We start from the raw sequence: 13,413 nt of genomic DNA, 5'->3' as shown, positions 1-13,413 counted from the left end.
AGAAAAGACTGGACATGGCACTTAGTGCCCTGGTCTAGTTGACAGGGTGGTGTCAGGGCAATGGTTGGACTCAATGATCCCAGAGGGCTCTGCCAGCCTGGTTGATTCTGTGATTCTATGAAAAAGAGCACGCTCTTTAAATAACCTTTCAACGTGCTACACATCTGACATGTTAAAACTCTACTGCACAGACTTTGAAACAAATAATCTGGTAGAGAAAGCAAGGCAGCTGTGCCTTGAAGCCTCCTTCTCCCTGCCAAAGTCCAACAAGGACAAGAAAATGCTACGAGTATTGCTGGCAGTTGAAGCACAATGGACAACAACTTCTGGAAGATACTGTAAAATATAAAGATACCAAGGAGTCTGAAACAGGACACATTAGAGGCATTTCCTCACACATAGGTATGAGGTATAGGTATACATATATACGTGTATAGGTATATACACATACATGCTTTCATTCAGAAGTTATTGTGGAACGGTTACAGACTGTGAGAAGCCAGACTGTGACTTGGAGAATCCTTTTGTCACCAGACAGAAACCTGGCCCACCCCTTGGACTGTCAGTACTCCTGGAGAGAAGAGGGGAGGGATGGCAAAGTCTGATCCAGTAAATGGCATCAGCTATTTCCTTACATCTACCCACAAACATTCAGGTACGTGCTGTCCTACAGAGGAACACACTCCTCTAAGGCATGAATGTAATCCCTGGGAAGAGCCTAACACAAAGGTTAGTCTAAACTAGGTGCGTGCACATTCCTTTAACAGTCAGGGAACACAGATGGTAACTCTAGTGATGGTTGTGCCACAGAGGAAGTGACTCACCCTCCAGAGTGCTTCTGCTCTTGCCTACTGAGGTTGCTGCCTAAGACCAAGCTCCTAAAATTTTGCCCCAGGAAGCATGTATGCAATCACACAGAGAGACACAGTTAAGACAGAATCTGTGATTTTAAGGCCCCTGTTTCATCTTAGATATCCTTGATGCTTCTAACATTGAAACAAACATAAATCAGTTCATAAACAAACATAAATCAGTTCATTGGCATTTCAATGGAACTAGGGCTTACTTCTGAGGGGTTTCCAAAAAATGCTACTATGCACCACGTGGGTATTTTTTGTTGTGTTTGGTTTGGTTTTTTCCAGTCTTATTTTTAAGATTTTATTTCCTAGTTTCTCACTTCACTGCACTGGCATTTGCAGCACACATCAGCCATTCCAGAAAGGTAACCTGGAATAACAACCCCAAAGTGCACAGGCCCTCAAAAGCTTTGACTGCTGACGTTCAGGAGTGATGAATGAAGTACAAGGTGCATCTAATAAATGTGCTCATATACTGGGGCTGACGAATTAATGCACTGTTGATTTATAGAGAGAGGGAGGTGTGTAGCATGCATGCTCGTTACCACAGCAGTAAATGGATTTAACTTTAAGCATGTGTTTAAATGTGCTGACTTCATGCTATGCTGAAGAGGGACGGACTTCTGTTGAATACATGCATCAAGTGCTTGGCTTTAGTAGGCCTTGAAGGCTGGGTTCAGTAAAAGGATTTAGTCCTAACTCCTACAGACTTCACTGGAAAGTAGGACCTCTAAATACTCTGTTTAATCTGGTTCTCCACTCACTACTCCAGCAAAGAGTGACACACCCTATCAACTCGCTGCTTTCTGGACTACAGGCAGCCTATCAGTCCCCTGTGCTGTGCAGAAGAGCTCGTGGGAGTCTTTAGCTGCAGCAGAGGACCTAAGGCTGCCACGCAGCCCCGTGATGTCACCTCCAAGGCAGGCTAGAAAGCTGCTGTCATGATTGGGCTAGGAACACAGAAACATCTGCACTGCTACCAAGAACTGGGAACAGCAGCGGGAAGTCAGCCATACAAAGTCTCACTTCAGAGTGACTCTACAGGAATAACAGCTTGAGTTACACTTATCACTGCTAAACCTTAGGTGCTTTACAAAGAGCAGAAACATGGTTAATGTCATTCCAGAGACAGAGAAGATGTGAATGGCTCCTGTATCCCAGTCCAGTGTCTGTACATTACGGGGGGGAATCTTTTTTACATTTTCCAAGCAGGAAAAGCAATAACATGCTGAAAGCAGTCAGAGGTGTCAGTAGGAAAAGAATGAAGTGCTTTTAAAAAGCTTTATGAAAATCTTGACTACAGTTTTAAATAAGCATCCAAAATCTGACACAGGTTTTCTCCCTGCAGAGAAAGGAGAAACAGTTTTAATGTCCTTTAGTCAATAGTGGAGGGGAACACAAAGGATGACCCTGCTTTTTCATACCAGAGAGACTTGGGCAGCTTTTATTGTGAAGGAAACACTCTCCATTTTTTCCCAGCTATCTTGGGGACTCTCCCATCATGGCAACAGAAACTGATGATTTATTTTATCACACACAGGAATTTTTTTTAATATAAGAGAAACAATCTGGCCTAATTTCTAAAAGGAAATGAAAACTCACTGAACACACTGTTCTGCAATGCTAGCCTCTTTGAACAGTGTCTATGTGAAGCTGCTTGAGTGGGAGCCAAGTTCAGCACAGGATGCAAGCGAGAAACACCTGCTCTAGGTCAGCCAGTATAGGTGTTCTCAGCTCCTTTTTTCCAAGTTTACTGTGCTGAGAAATGAGATGCCCCTCTGGAAATGATCTGTTTCCCTCCTCTCCTTCCAGAGCTGAAAGGAGACGAGAGCCCACTTACAAAAGACTTTTCCAGCATCCCACGTTATTTGCTTTACAGCCCAGTATAAACACCAGTGAAACCTCCCTTCACCACATGCCGTATAAACCCAGAGCAAGAAACAATCCTTGTCCTGAAGAGTTCACACTCCAAACAGAGCAGGCAAACACATGGTGGGAAGGAGGAGTAATCATTACTCCCTCTGTTACAAGGAAAGATCTTTGGTCAGGGAAAACAATTCTCTAATCCCCGATCGCTGTGTTTATGCTTACAAAAACAAGCTGAACTTTTCCTTCAGAAGAAATACTTAGAGGTTTCCAGCTAAACAGAAGTGTTAGCAAGTCTTCTGAAAGGCAGATTCAGCAGAACTGATGGTAGAAGTCAAATTTGTCCAGCCCTGGGCTAGTGCCTCACCTGTAAGGCACTGCATCTGGGATCCTGCATTAAATACAATGGGGTCTGGTGGGATAGTTTGAGAAAACACAATATGACAAAACCACACAGACTGATGAGCTTTCCCTCTTCAATTGTATATACTCTCCATCAGCACTGGGATTCAGCAGTCTTCAGAAGACAGGCACCTCTCCTTTCAGTGGTGTTGAGGTCCAAAGGTCTTTGCCCTCCTCTTTGGTTTTCTAGTTCCCTGGGACATCCCATCTGGTTTGGTAAAAGGCTCCAAATCCTGTTACTGTTTCTGCTGCAAAGCTCCTGACCCCTGAATTTCACCGCCAAGAGACCTATTCTGAACTAAAGGCTAAAAATGGTGGTAACGCTTCATGCCACTGAACATCTGCTCAGGTCTCTACTAGTCATGACACTACCTGTTAATCATCAAGCTTCAGGTGTCAAATTTTAACAGCCTCACTGCAGGAAGCAGCAGAGATCAGAGGGAGCAGGGCCTCCAAGCTGCAAGCTGTCAGCACTCTAACTACAGATGAGCATTTTCATAATCACACCCTACAGCTCCAGGCAGAGCTCACAGCATCTTGTCAGGCCTCGATTTTGTTCTGGAGGTGAGTGTGTGAGCCTTGGCTTTGTGGCTGGGACATCATGGGCCTGAAATGAGCTAGCACAAAAGCAGAGGCCTCTGGAGCGCTCTTTTTAGGTTCAACCTGTACACACATTTGCACTGAAATAATGCCAGCAGCTTGAGTGCTCCCCCTGACAGTACATGTTTGGTTGTAGGTGTTTCTGTTTTGAGTGAGCAAGTTCTGAGGAGCTCCTATTCTGAAACAGCCATCTCTTGTCCCCCAACACTTGCAGCTAAACAACAAGATCTTTGAGGTGAAACCTAAGCAGTTATTTTGGTTTCCATTTGTGCCTGAAGGCAGTCCTTAATAAGAAGTATGCTAAACCCATTTCAGGAGGTCAATAGCAACTGGAATAATAGCAGACAAAATTCTGTGGAATTAGACTTTGTCATAACAGCAACCATTTATGGCTTGATTTGGGTTTACTTCTTTGCGAGGCAGGAAAGGAAGGAAAACAGCACGCTACAGCTCTGGAATGTCTTGCCTCTGTGCATGTCTATGAGATTTGTAGCATTTAAGCAACACTCAAAAAAATCTCAGGAGCACCTTCCTTGAGCTAACACTGGTGGGCCCCCCCCATGCTGGACAGGAGAAGCTCCTCACAGGCAGCTCACCATGAGTCTGCCAAGGTTAAGAGCATGCCAGCATGACCTGAATCCACACAACAATACATGTTTGGGATAAGTTTCCTTCTGAAACTCAGTTTAAATTGAAATCACATTTTCAATGGAAAAACATTTCAGTAAAATAAAACATTTTGTTTCAAACACGCTGTTTCAAAGTGCTCTGTTTCAATTAAATGTTAAATGGGATTTGACTATTAGAGGTGTACGTGCGTGCAGAGATTATAGCACATATTTTGTAGTTCATTTCAGCACTGTCCCAGGAAAAAAAAATCTGCATATCCACAAACTATTTTGATGTTTCCAAATTAAAACTTTTCAAAACTTCCATTCTGTGATTGTGCCCCCACCCCCAATTTATCGGTCTCTTTTGTGGATCCCTACTTTCCAAGCCGTAGGAACGTGCTGTTTGTAATCTGCCTACCACACTTAAGGGTATTATAAACAGCCCATGCAGCAATATTAGAGTGAAATAGTCTCTGCAGACTTAACTCTTAGGGTGACCTGTGTTAGCAAAAACATTCACTGCCTATTATATTTGCAGCATAAAGCATTTAAGAGCAATTTCTTTTAGAAATAAACCTGAAATCGTATGCCCTGGAGTTCCCACAGAGCAATACCTCAACTAATAATATACAGGTCAAGGGCCTAGCCAAGCACTCATTAAATTTACTCTGCACTTTCATAAAGCCTCTATTGATACAATAGTGAATGCACTTTAATTGCCTGCACATTTAGGAACACTGATAACTAGCAGAGCCTTAATTGTGCAGCCCAGAACAAAGTCACGATTGAAAAAACTCTACTTTAGCACTGAATTACATTCCTTTTGAATAAAAAGGCCTTCAGTGAAGGGAATCATTAGTTTTTACTACAAGCCTGCAGTGCTTGCTTGATTTTCTAACTTTTTCTTTCTCCATATTTAAAGATCAAATTCATCCACTATTGTTTAACTCAAAGGTGCAAATTCCTTCAGTCTTTCAAACAGCCACAGGCAGAAAACCAGGATACCCAGATGTAGTAAAACTGTGCCCGTACCCACCTCCTTTTGTCAAATGCAAAACCTGGCGAGGTTAAGAGACCAAGTTCTCCTTTTTAGCTGACTTCAATCGCTCCTGCACCCTTGCAAGTGGAAATGTGAGACCAGAGGGAGTATTTCTATCCAGAATCATAGGCCTGTTCCCCACTTGTCACCTCACCAATCATCCCAAGCCATTTATTAATGGTTGCCACCAAGATAACTGCTTCATTATAAGATAACCAGTTCTCTGATCTGCCTGTGCAAGGCCTTCTCTTGCCCCAAGCTGCTGTCAGGTGCAATAAGCCACTGCATCCATTCAGTTCCACATGTATAGCTTCAAGAAACCCCTTTTCCACAGCCAAGGACTGCCTTGGCCCACCTGCTCGCCAGCAGCTCTCCTCTGGTTTCCAAAATCTGAAATCCTACCCAGGACTGTGGAAGGGCTAACTGCCCGGCAGTGTGCTTCACCACCTTGAGATCTCCCCATCCAAGGGTGGTTCTGGAGCACCAGCATCTCGGGTAAGGAGGGGACGGTATCGATGGCACTGGATAGGACCCCAGCTTACAGGGGCAAACCCAGTTCAGGCACTGCATATGCCTCCCAAATGCAGTCGCTTCCCCAAACTGCCCTGACCCAGCATGTCCCTTTTCAGCTGAAGGGCGCTCCTTTTTACAAGCGTAATCCCCCAGCCCTCCTCCTGAAGGAACAGGGTGTGACCTGGGCAGACATCCATTATGAACTGGATACACATGGCAAATAAAAATGAGTTTCAATCAGTGTTAGTCTACAGCAAGTCTAATATCCTGCCACAGAAACGTTCTCCCAGCCCACGTGTGGGTACCTCCATTGTCTCACCCTCTTGCAGAGAAGCATCACGTGTTTCTCACTGGGCGATACAGGGAGTATAGGAATATCATCTCGTGATGCTCCTTGCTCTTCCAATCGAGAGCTGCCCAGGAAGACCTGTTCTACACTGTCACTGCAGCCCTGCAGTTCTCACCTCCATTCCAGTTTTGAGTCAGAGCTACTAGTGCAAGAGGTCATTAGTGGTTTTTCCTCTTCTGGGAGCATTTTAGAAAATGAACAAAGACTTACTTTAATTCTCCCCCTGGCTCCTCTCCGAGATGCTCTCTTTTTGCATTGAAGAACTTGGCAGCAGCCAAGTCAGCACAGTAGAATTGACTTCCTGCCCCTAAACGCTGCCTTGTAAATTATTTCCTCTATTGCACATTCCCTTTCCTGACAATGCTTGCCATGCAGCCTGCTCTGTGCACATCTGCATGCATACACATTCATAAAGCAGCATTTAATACTTTCTCCCTTTCAGTTCTTCAAACTCCTGACACAAAAACAGGAGTAAATCCCTTTTTAAGAGCTTCCCAACTCCATGAGCCATTACCTAATTCTTTTTCAAGCAGTGGGAAAAGCACAGCACACACTCCCCAGCCATTAACAGGTGCAAGTGAAAGCAGTGCATACTGTGTTCATAGCACTAAAGCCTGATGTGGGACAGCTCCATGTATAAAAATTGGTGGTATGTTGAGACTGGCAGCTGAGGAAGATGAAACATATATACTTTTTAAAAGTCCTAGCACTAGTGGAAGCTGAGGATGCTCAGTTCCCATTGCATTTGTGGTCTTATGCCTTACACTATTGCTGTTGAAAGATAGGGTTTTTATGTTCAACTGAGAGTAAACTATAATTCCTGGTGCCTTCAGCTATCAAAAGTCCACAGACATCAGCAGTAGAATGAAACTACTTTTTAAACTCTCATCATTAATTATGTGCCACCCAATGAAGATATTCTGGTCTGTCAGATAAAAGGTAGAAGGCGTGCAACCACATAGCACCTGTAGCAATATATGTTGTCAGCTTCCAGACTGGGGCTGGAGGCCACATTAATCTTTATTTTCTGCCTTAATGTCTCTCTTGTAAATGCAGGCATGTTAAAAATATTCTAGTGTTAAAAGCTAAGAGAGAGGAAACTGATCACGGCAACAAGAATTCAGTCTTTCATGGGATGTGAAAATATACTCTTCAGGCACTGTAAAGTCACACCTAAATGTGTCCAGTTGTTTCTGAAGCCCTTATCGTGATCACTGACAGCTTTATTCATTTACTGGGTGCTTTTGGCCTCTGCCAGCATACTGCACAGCCCCCTGCAGCAGAGAACAAAGGCACCCCATTTACCTGCCAAGCAGGTAGCCCAGCCCACCCTGGGAGAGGATGCCTTTCTGAGGCACTGGAAAGCTGAAAGCCTGACTGACAGCGAGAGCATTGTAACATTTGAGGTAAATAGCCTTGCTGCAAGGAGGTAGACAGCAGCAATTTTGGGGCAGGATCTGTCTTAGCCTTCTGTGGTTACACAGCACCTGGAGCAAGTCAGATCCATAAGCGTGACTGCAGTACAAAGGCCATGTAAGAACGTCAGCAGAAGGTGGGTGGGGGTGTCTTGCCCCACAGAAGGGGCCTCTGTCTAGTCTGAGACAAGCAACATAGACAGGGACAAGTTCTGATAACTAGACATTATTTATAACCAAAGTAGCTCCTTGACACTCAGAACTGGAGGACCTAGTTGCTGAACAGACGCCCAGGATATACCCACAAGCCTCCTAAAGAACGCTTTCAAGGGTGGTCTTCTCCTGAAATCTCAATCCAAGCAGTCACAACTGATTCCAAGTGTTGGAGAGAGGATGGGTTTTAAATCCACATTGGATTCTACAGAGAAGAGATTACCTTGTCCAGAAGAACACAGAGGAACAAACCCAGCTTCTTTCTGGGCCAGTGTGATGGCACAGCCTTAAGGACATTTCTGTAGAAGCAATGCCTTGCCCCTACATATGTCTGGCCTGTGCAGCCTTCAGTATTCAGGGCTGCCATTTAGCACCTTCTGCCAGCAGCAGAGGTCACCTGGATGTCCCTGCATGGTTTTGCTCAGGTAACGCAGTAACAACACACCCTCATTGCCCTCTGGATGGAAGGGGGATTCCTTCCCCCACAGAGAACTTTCAAATGAAAGAAAAACATTATTTAAGAGGTACAGATATTGAAAAACCAACTTCAGAGAAATAAATTAGTAACTCTCCAAGACAAGCAAGCCAAGAGACAAATTCATCAAATACTTCCAGCCAGCTGAGTTTTGTCATACTGGAGATGCTGGCATCTTATCCCCCAGCTAAGCATATAAACAGCACACACTGCCTCCAAGCCTTAAGAACACTCTCATTCCAGCCATTCCCCTGTTCTGTTGGGGTAGCTGCCAGTGGTCACACAGCCCAGGCCAAATAACACCCTAAATCACACTCAGGACAGCCCTGTCTTAGTTTAACTGGGTAATGCATAAGTTAGTGGGGAGCAGGATTAAACTTCTGTCTGCAGGCCCTGATTTACACAGTGTTACCCTCTTGCTTCTGAAATAAACCCAGCCACTGTTAGCAGCTTTACCAGAAGCCAGCCAGTAATCCTCAGTCTGGGGTGTGCAGTCAGCAAAACCTTTGAATGAAAAATAGTATTGGCCATCCTCAGCGAGGGCACAAGCAAGCTCGCTGTTTACATGCAGTGTCATTCTGCCCTGAGCTAGAGGGTTTCATCTGCATTCCATAATTTGATAAAACAAATGCTTCGCCCAACCACAACAGCTCCTGTGTCTGGCCCATTTTTGACAGATAAATGGAAATCACTGCACTCCTCCAACAAGCAAAGCCCCTTTTTGTCCACAGAGCTCCTCACTGGCTCCTGCCTACCAAGCCCGGCTCTCCAGGGCTGCTGCAGGCACCCTGCAAGGGTGAGCAGGACACAGACCTCCCAGTTCTTCCCCCTTGAAGTACAAGGCTCTTCTTGCCCTGCCCCACTTGGGTATCTGTGAGAATGCATGCTGCAGCCCCTAGCCACCCGTGGGGAGGCGATTAACTGGGGTAGGCTTGCTTTATAATCTCAAAACAGTGGGTGTAACACCCCTCATCTCTCTCCAGCGTGCCTTTATTTCCCACCCCTGACAGACAGATGTATGTTCTGACACTTTAGCATCTCGAGGGCATCTGGCATTGTCCAGCCAGCCTTCCCATGAGACTTCAGACCCACCAAAATCAGAAGAAAAGCCAAGATGATAACAAATCACAACAAAAGCACTGCTCCTGAGGAACTAACATGAGGGTAAGAAAGGGAGTCACATTCACCAAAACAATTCTCTTCTACTAACCTGGTTCTATCTTTTTTCTTTCTTTCACTCTTCTTGGAGGTAAAGACTGCACTCTGAAAACTGAGCGATGCCACACAATTCCACAGTCAATGCTTTTCACCACCTCCAGAAAATGGCAACTCCACCTTTAACTAAAGGCCCCTGCATGAGATCAGGGAGTCAAGCTTTGCTCTGACTGACACTTCACACAGACAGACCTTGCATTTGGAGTTTGATTTGCTGGCTAATGTGCCTGGGCAAATTCCAGACTGATACTTATCACAAGGGATTTAAAAGGGCCTCTCGTGTAATCAACTCTTGCCTCTAAAAACTCATATTGAAAGTCCTGAGGATGAGAAACAAAATAAAATCCCCAAAGACCTCCTCTGGACTGTTTCATCCCTCAGGCTTGAAAATAACTGGGCTGAGAAGAATTTTGATTCATTTCTAAATGGAGATTTTGCTCCACCTGATCCAGCTGAGATCACTTCTATGTGACTGCAAGTCTTCCCAAAATGTACTTTAAAATGGAAATGTTGAAAGACCCTCTGCAGCAAAAGCATCTTTACAAGTCTCTCCCACATCTTCTGTTTTCTTTTGTTAAATGAAAAGTCAATTACCTTTCAACAGAGATGAGAGAACTGCAGTGAAGTACCAGGAAAGCCTGGAGACTCACTTTAAAAAACAAAATATAAGCACTTCTGGCAATTTTCTTTTGGGAACCTAAACCAGCAATTCCCTGAGTCCCATGGAAAAGGAGGTATAAAAGCATATACACTCATGCCTGTACTCTGATATTGGAAAGCACAAGCAATTAAGCAAGGGGCAGAATACAACAGAACCCACACAGTTTAACTTCTGACACCCCTTGCACTTTTTTTTGGGCTGCAAACCTTGAAGTCTGCCACATTTCAGGAAGCAGAAAGCTAGGGAAAACAAAAAGTCCTTCAAAGCACAAGGGACACCTGCAGTCCAGGCAAGTGGATTCCAAAGTGCCCAGATCTGAAAGCACAGGCAGAAGCTCTGAGGCTGTTTTAGCTGTATGTATGACTCCTTTAAACACAACAAAAAACCCCAAACAGTGTTCAGACAGTGAGGTCTAATTTGCTGTTGACAGATTTGACATGTAGGATCACTTAATGCTGGAAAATGAGATGTATTTAAGTGTGTCTCAGACCAAGAAGGAGATTAAGTCAGTCACTACATATGCCTTCGTTCCTCACCTTCCCACATTCTCTCCCCCTTGAAATACTGTAGCAGATTTTACACCTCAAGGGGAAAAAGTGCAAATACTTACTTCAGTTAGGCAATATGGGCTCAAGCAAAAGCTCTGTTTCCAGAGGAAGTCCAGGTTTATACTAAAGAGGTTTGTGCATTATTGCATTCAGAGACAAACCAGTGACATTTCCTAAAGGGGACAAGTGCACAGAACACTTTCTGCCACGAGTTCAGTATTTGAATGTGAAGGCAGCATGGTCTGTGAAAAGCACTTTTAACTGGCAACCTCACAAAAATGACACCACTGGGCAAGGCAAAAAATCCCAGTAGCCCATTTTCAGCAGCTGGCACTCGGCGTTAGAAAACACAATGTGAGCACAGGAGCACTAAGAGCTCTTCCCTCCTCGCTTCTGGCAGTCGCAGGAGTGGGGCCTTGCTGAGTTACAGCAGTGAAGCCATGATGTGCTTCTAGAAAAGGCAAAGGCTTTGATCCCTTGTTTCTTTCCAAAAAAGTGACCTAAGATGAAAAGCGTTTTCTTTCTTTTAGAGTTTTCACTGCTCAATAAAAGTGACATTTTTTGGCTGCTTTGTTCCTAGGAGTCTTTAGTTATTAAATAAAGGTCAGGACCTATGCTAGTATAAAACAGCTTTGCTCTATTAACCTATGAGAAACTGGCCCAATTTCCTTACCATGAGAACCTACACTGAAATTTTTGCCAGCTAGGGTGATAAAAAAAGTTTATTAGATAGTTTAATGCCTAGGCTCTATCTGTCCTAATCTTCAAAACTTAGGAGCCAAAGTCTGACTGACTTTTCTGACTGTACATTTTTGGTCTTTACTTGCTGGGGATGTAGCTGCTGCTTCAGCTATCTGGATTACCTCCAGACAGTCCTTGAAAATGGGTAGTTACAGAACAGGACCAGTATTGTTCTTAAGGAAAATGGGGTATTTGCAGGTTTTTTTACATGTTACATAGGAAGGTTTTGTTGTGGAGCTACATAAGGCTGCCATGCTAAATCACTGCCAATTGCCATCTGGGAAGATTTTTGAAGACAACACTGCAGACCTCTTTCCAAACCTGATCATTTCTAAAACACAGCACAGAGAAGAAACCCAAAGTTTGCACAATAAGGGAAGAAAACCTTATTTTTTTCCCTGCTTGTTATCATCACTTCATTCCACAGCTTTCTGACTGTCCCACTTTGGCTGCAGACCCTCAAACAGATCTAACTTTCAGGTCTGAAGTCAATTAAACGAGGCATTTGGTGCACATTTTGTATACGGGTATTTCCAGGACTGGAGCCCTTGTAACCTTCATTAAGAGAGGATTGTACTCTCAGTAAACAGTTTCAGCTTTAAAAAGAACTTCAAAATAAACACTACTACAAAGACAAAATGCCTGTTTACCCAGGAGAAACTTCCTCAATTAGTGAAGCCTGCAATATAATTTTCAAAGCAACCACTGAACGTCGCTGCGTCTAGGTTTGCGTGTAGGATCTGGATTTGAATTCTGGCTCCTCAGCTGCGCTGCAAATCCAGTTTCACAGACTGGAGGCATCAGAGTAGTAGGTGCTGCCGTGAAGCATAGGCGTTTTCACAAGTTTCCTGACTATTAAAACAACAGAAAAGGAAAGATATTTCATCTCCTATAACCTAGAAATAATAATTCTATCCCAGAAGAAAGTATATCAGGAAGGAATAATTTTTCTCTAAGAATTCCTTCCCAGGTCTTGCCTCATATGAGCAAAACATAGGAAAATATTCCTGTAATTTGCTGACAACATGCAAATACGTTTTTGCCAGTGAGCAAAGAGAACTTGAATGAAAAAATTAATTAATAAAATGAATTCCCTTCTTTTAAGGCATAAGGAAGTCTTTGTAAGTTTTGGAATATAGCTCCTCACTTAAGCTCTGAGAACTGTCTCTCCATACAATCTTGTCCTTGTTGAACAAGTATCAAGATCAAGTGACACAAAAGGCTTTTCTCATCTTGTGCATCAGCCTTTGTGGACCACAGAAGACCTCTAGTAATCCTGATGTTATACAACAGCCTTTCACTTATTCTGTACAGAAACACAGTGTGCCTTTACTGGATAGGGAGACAAGCAGGCTGTGGACAGATTTTCAAGTCTTCCTGGTGAGACTACTCTGGCTTCCCAAAAAATAGTTTAAGTCAGTACATGGGAGAAGTAAAGCAGCACCGCAACCATTCCCTGGACAGAAGATAAAGCTTCGCACAGATGAATAAAGCTGAATACACTGAAGCATGAAGGACTGCTCGGAACGCAGAGTGAATTCCTCTGCTGCCTCCTTTAGCACAAGTCATTTCATGCTCTATTCCCAACAGCCATGACTTAGCAGAAGCTGCATCTTCAGCAATACCATGAATGATAAAAGGTTTCATCATCCTTTGCCTGATTCCACCAGAGACTGAGTGCAGCAATTCACTACTGGCAACGAAAGACGCCAGCTATAAGTCAGCTACTTCAGTGGAGAAACCCCCACATTTTTTGGGCAACCATACTGGTTTCCAGACAAAGGGTGTGATCACAACTGCCATACACCTTTCACAATGAGCAGCACCACTGCTGTAGAAGAAACAGACTGGCTAACAAAGCCAGCAGACCTGGCTCTTGTTCACTGTCCAGTGGACAAGCAGGCATAG

The 13,413-nt window shown here is 44.0% G+C and overlaps 1 protein-coding gene across 1 annotated transcript in view; it reads right to left on the bottom strand.

The window, feature by feature from the left end:
• The window catches only part of ANTXR1 (ANTXR cell adhesion molecule 1), a 99,262-nt gene that overhangs the window by 47,777 nt on the left and 38,072 nt on the right, over positions 1–13,413 (bottom strand). The window lies entirely within an intron of this gene.

This window comes from Nyctibius grandis, chromosome 33 (assembly GCF_013368605.1).
Source record: "Nyctibius grandis isolate bNycGra1 chromosome 33, bNycGra1.pri, whole genome shotgun sequence".
In the NCBI taxonomy this organism is placed as follows: Eukaryota; Metazoa; Chordata; class Aves; order Nyctibiiformes; family Nyctibiidae; genus Nyctibius; species Nyctibius grandis.
This window is presented reverse-complemented; position numbering and strand designations above follow the sequence as displayed.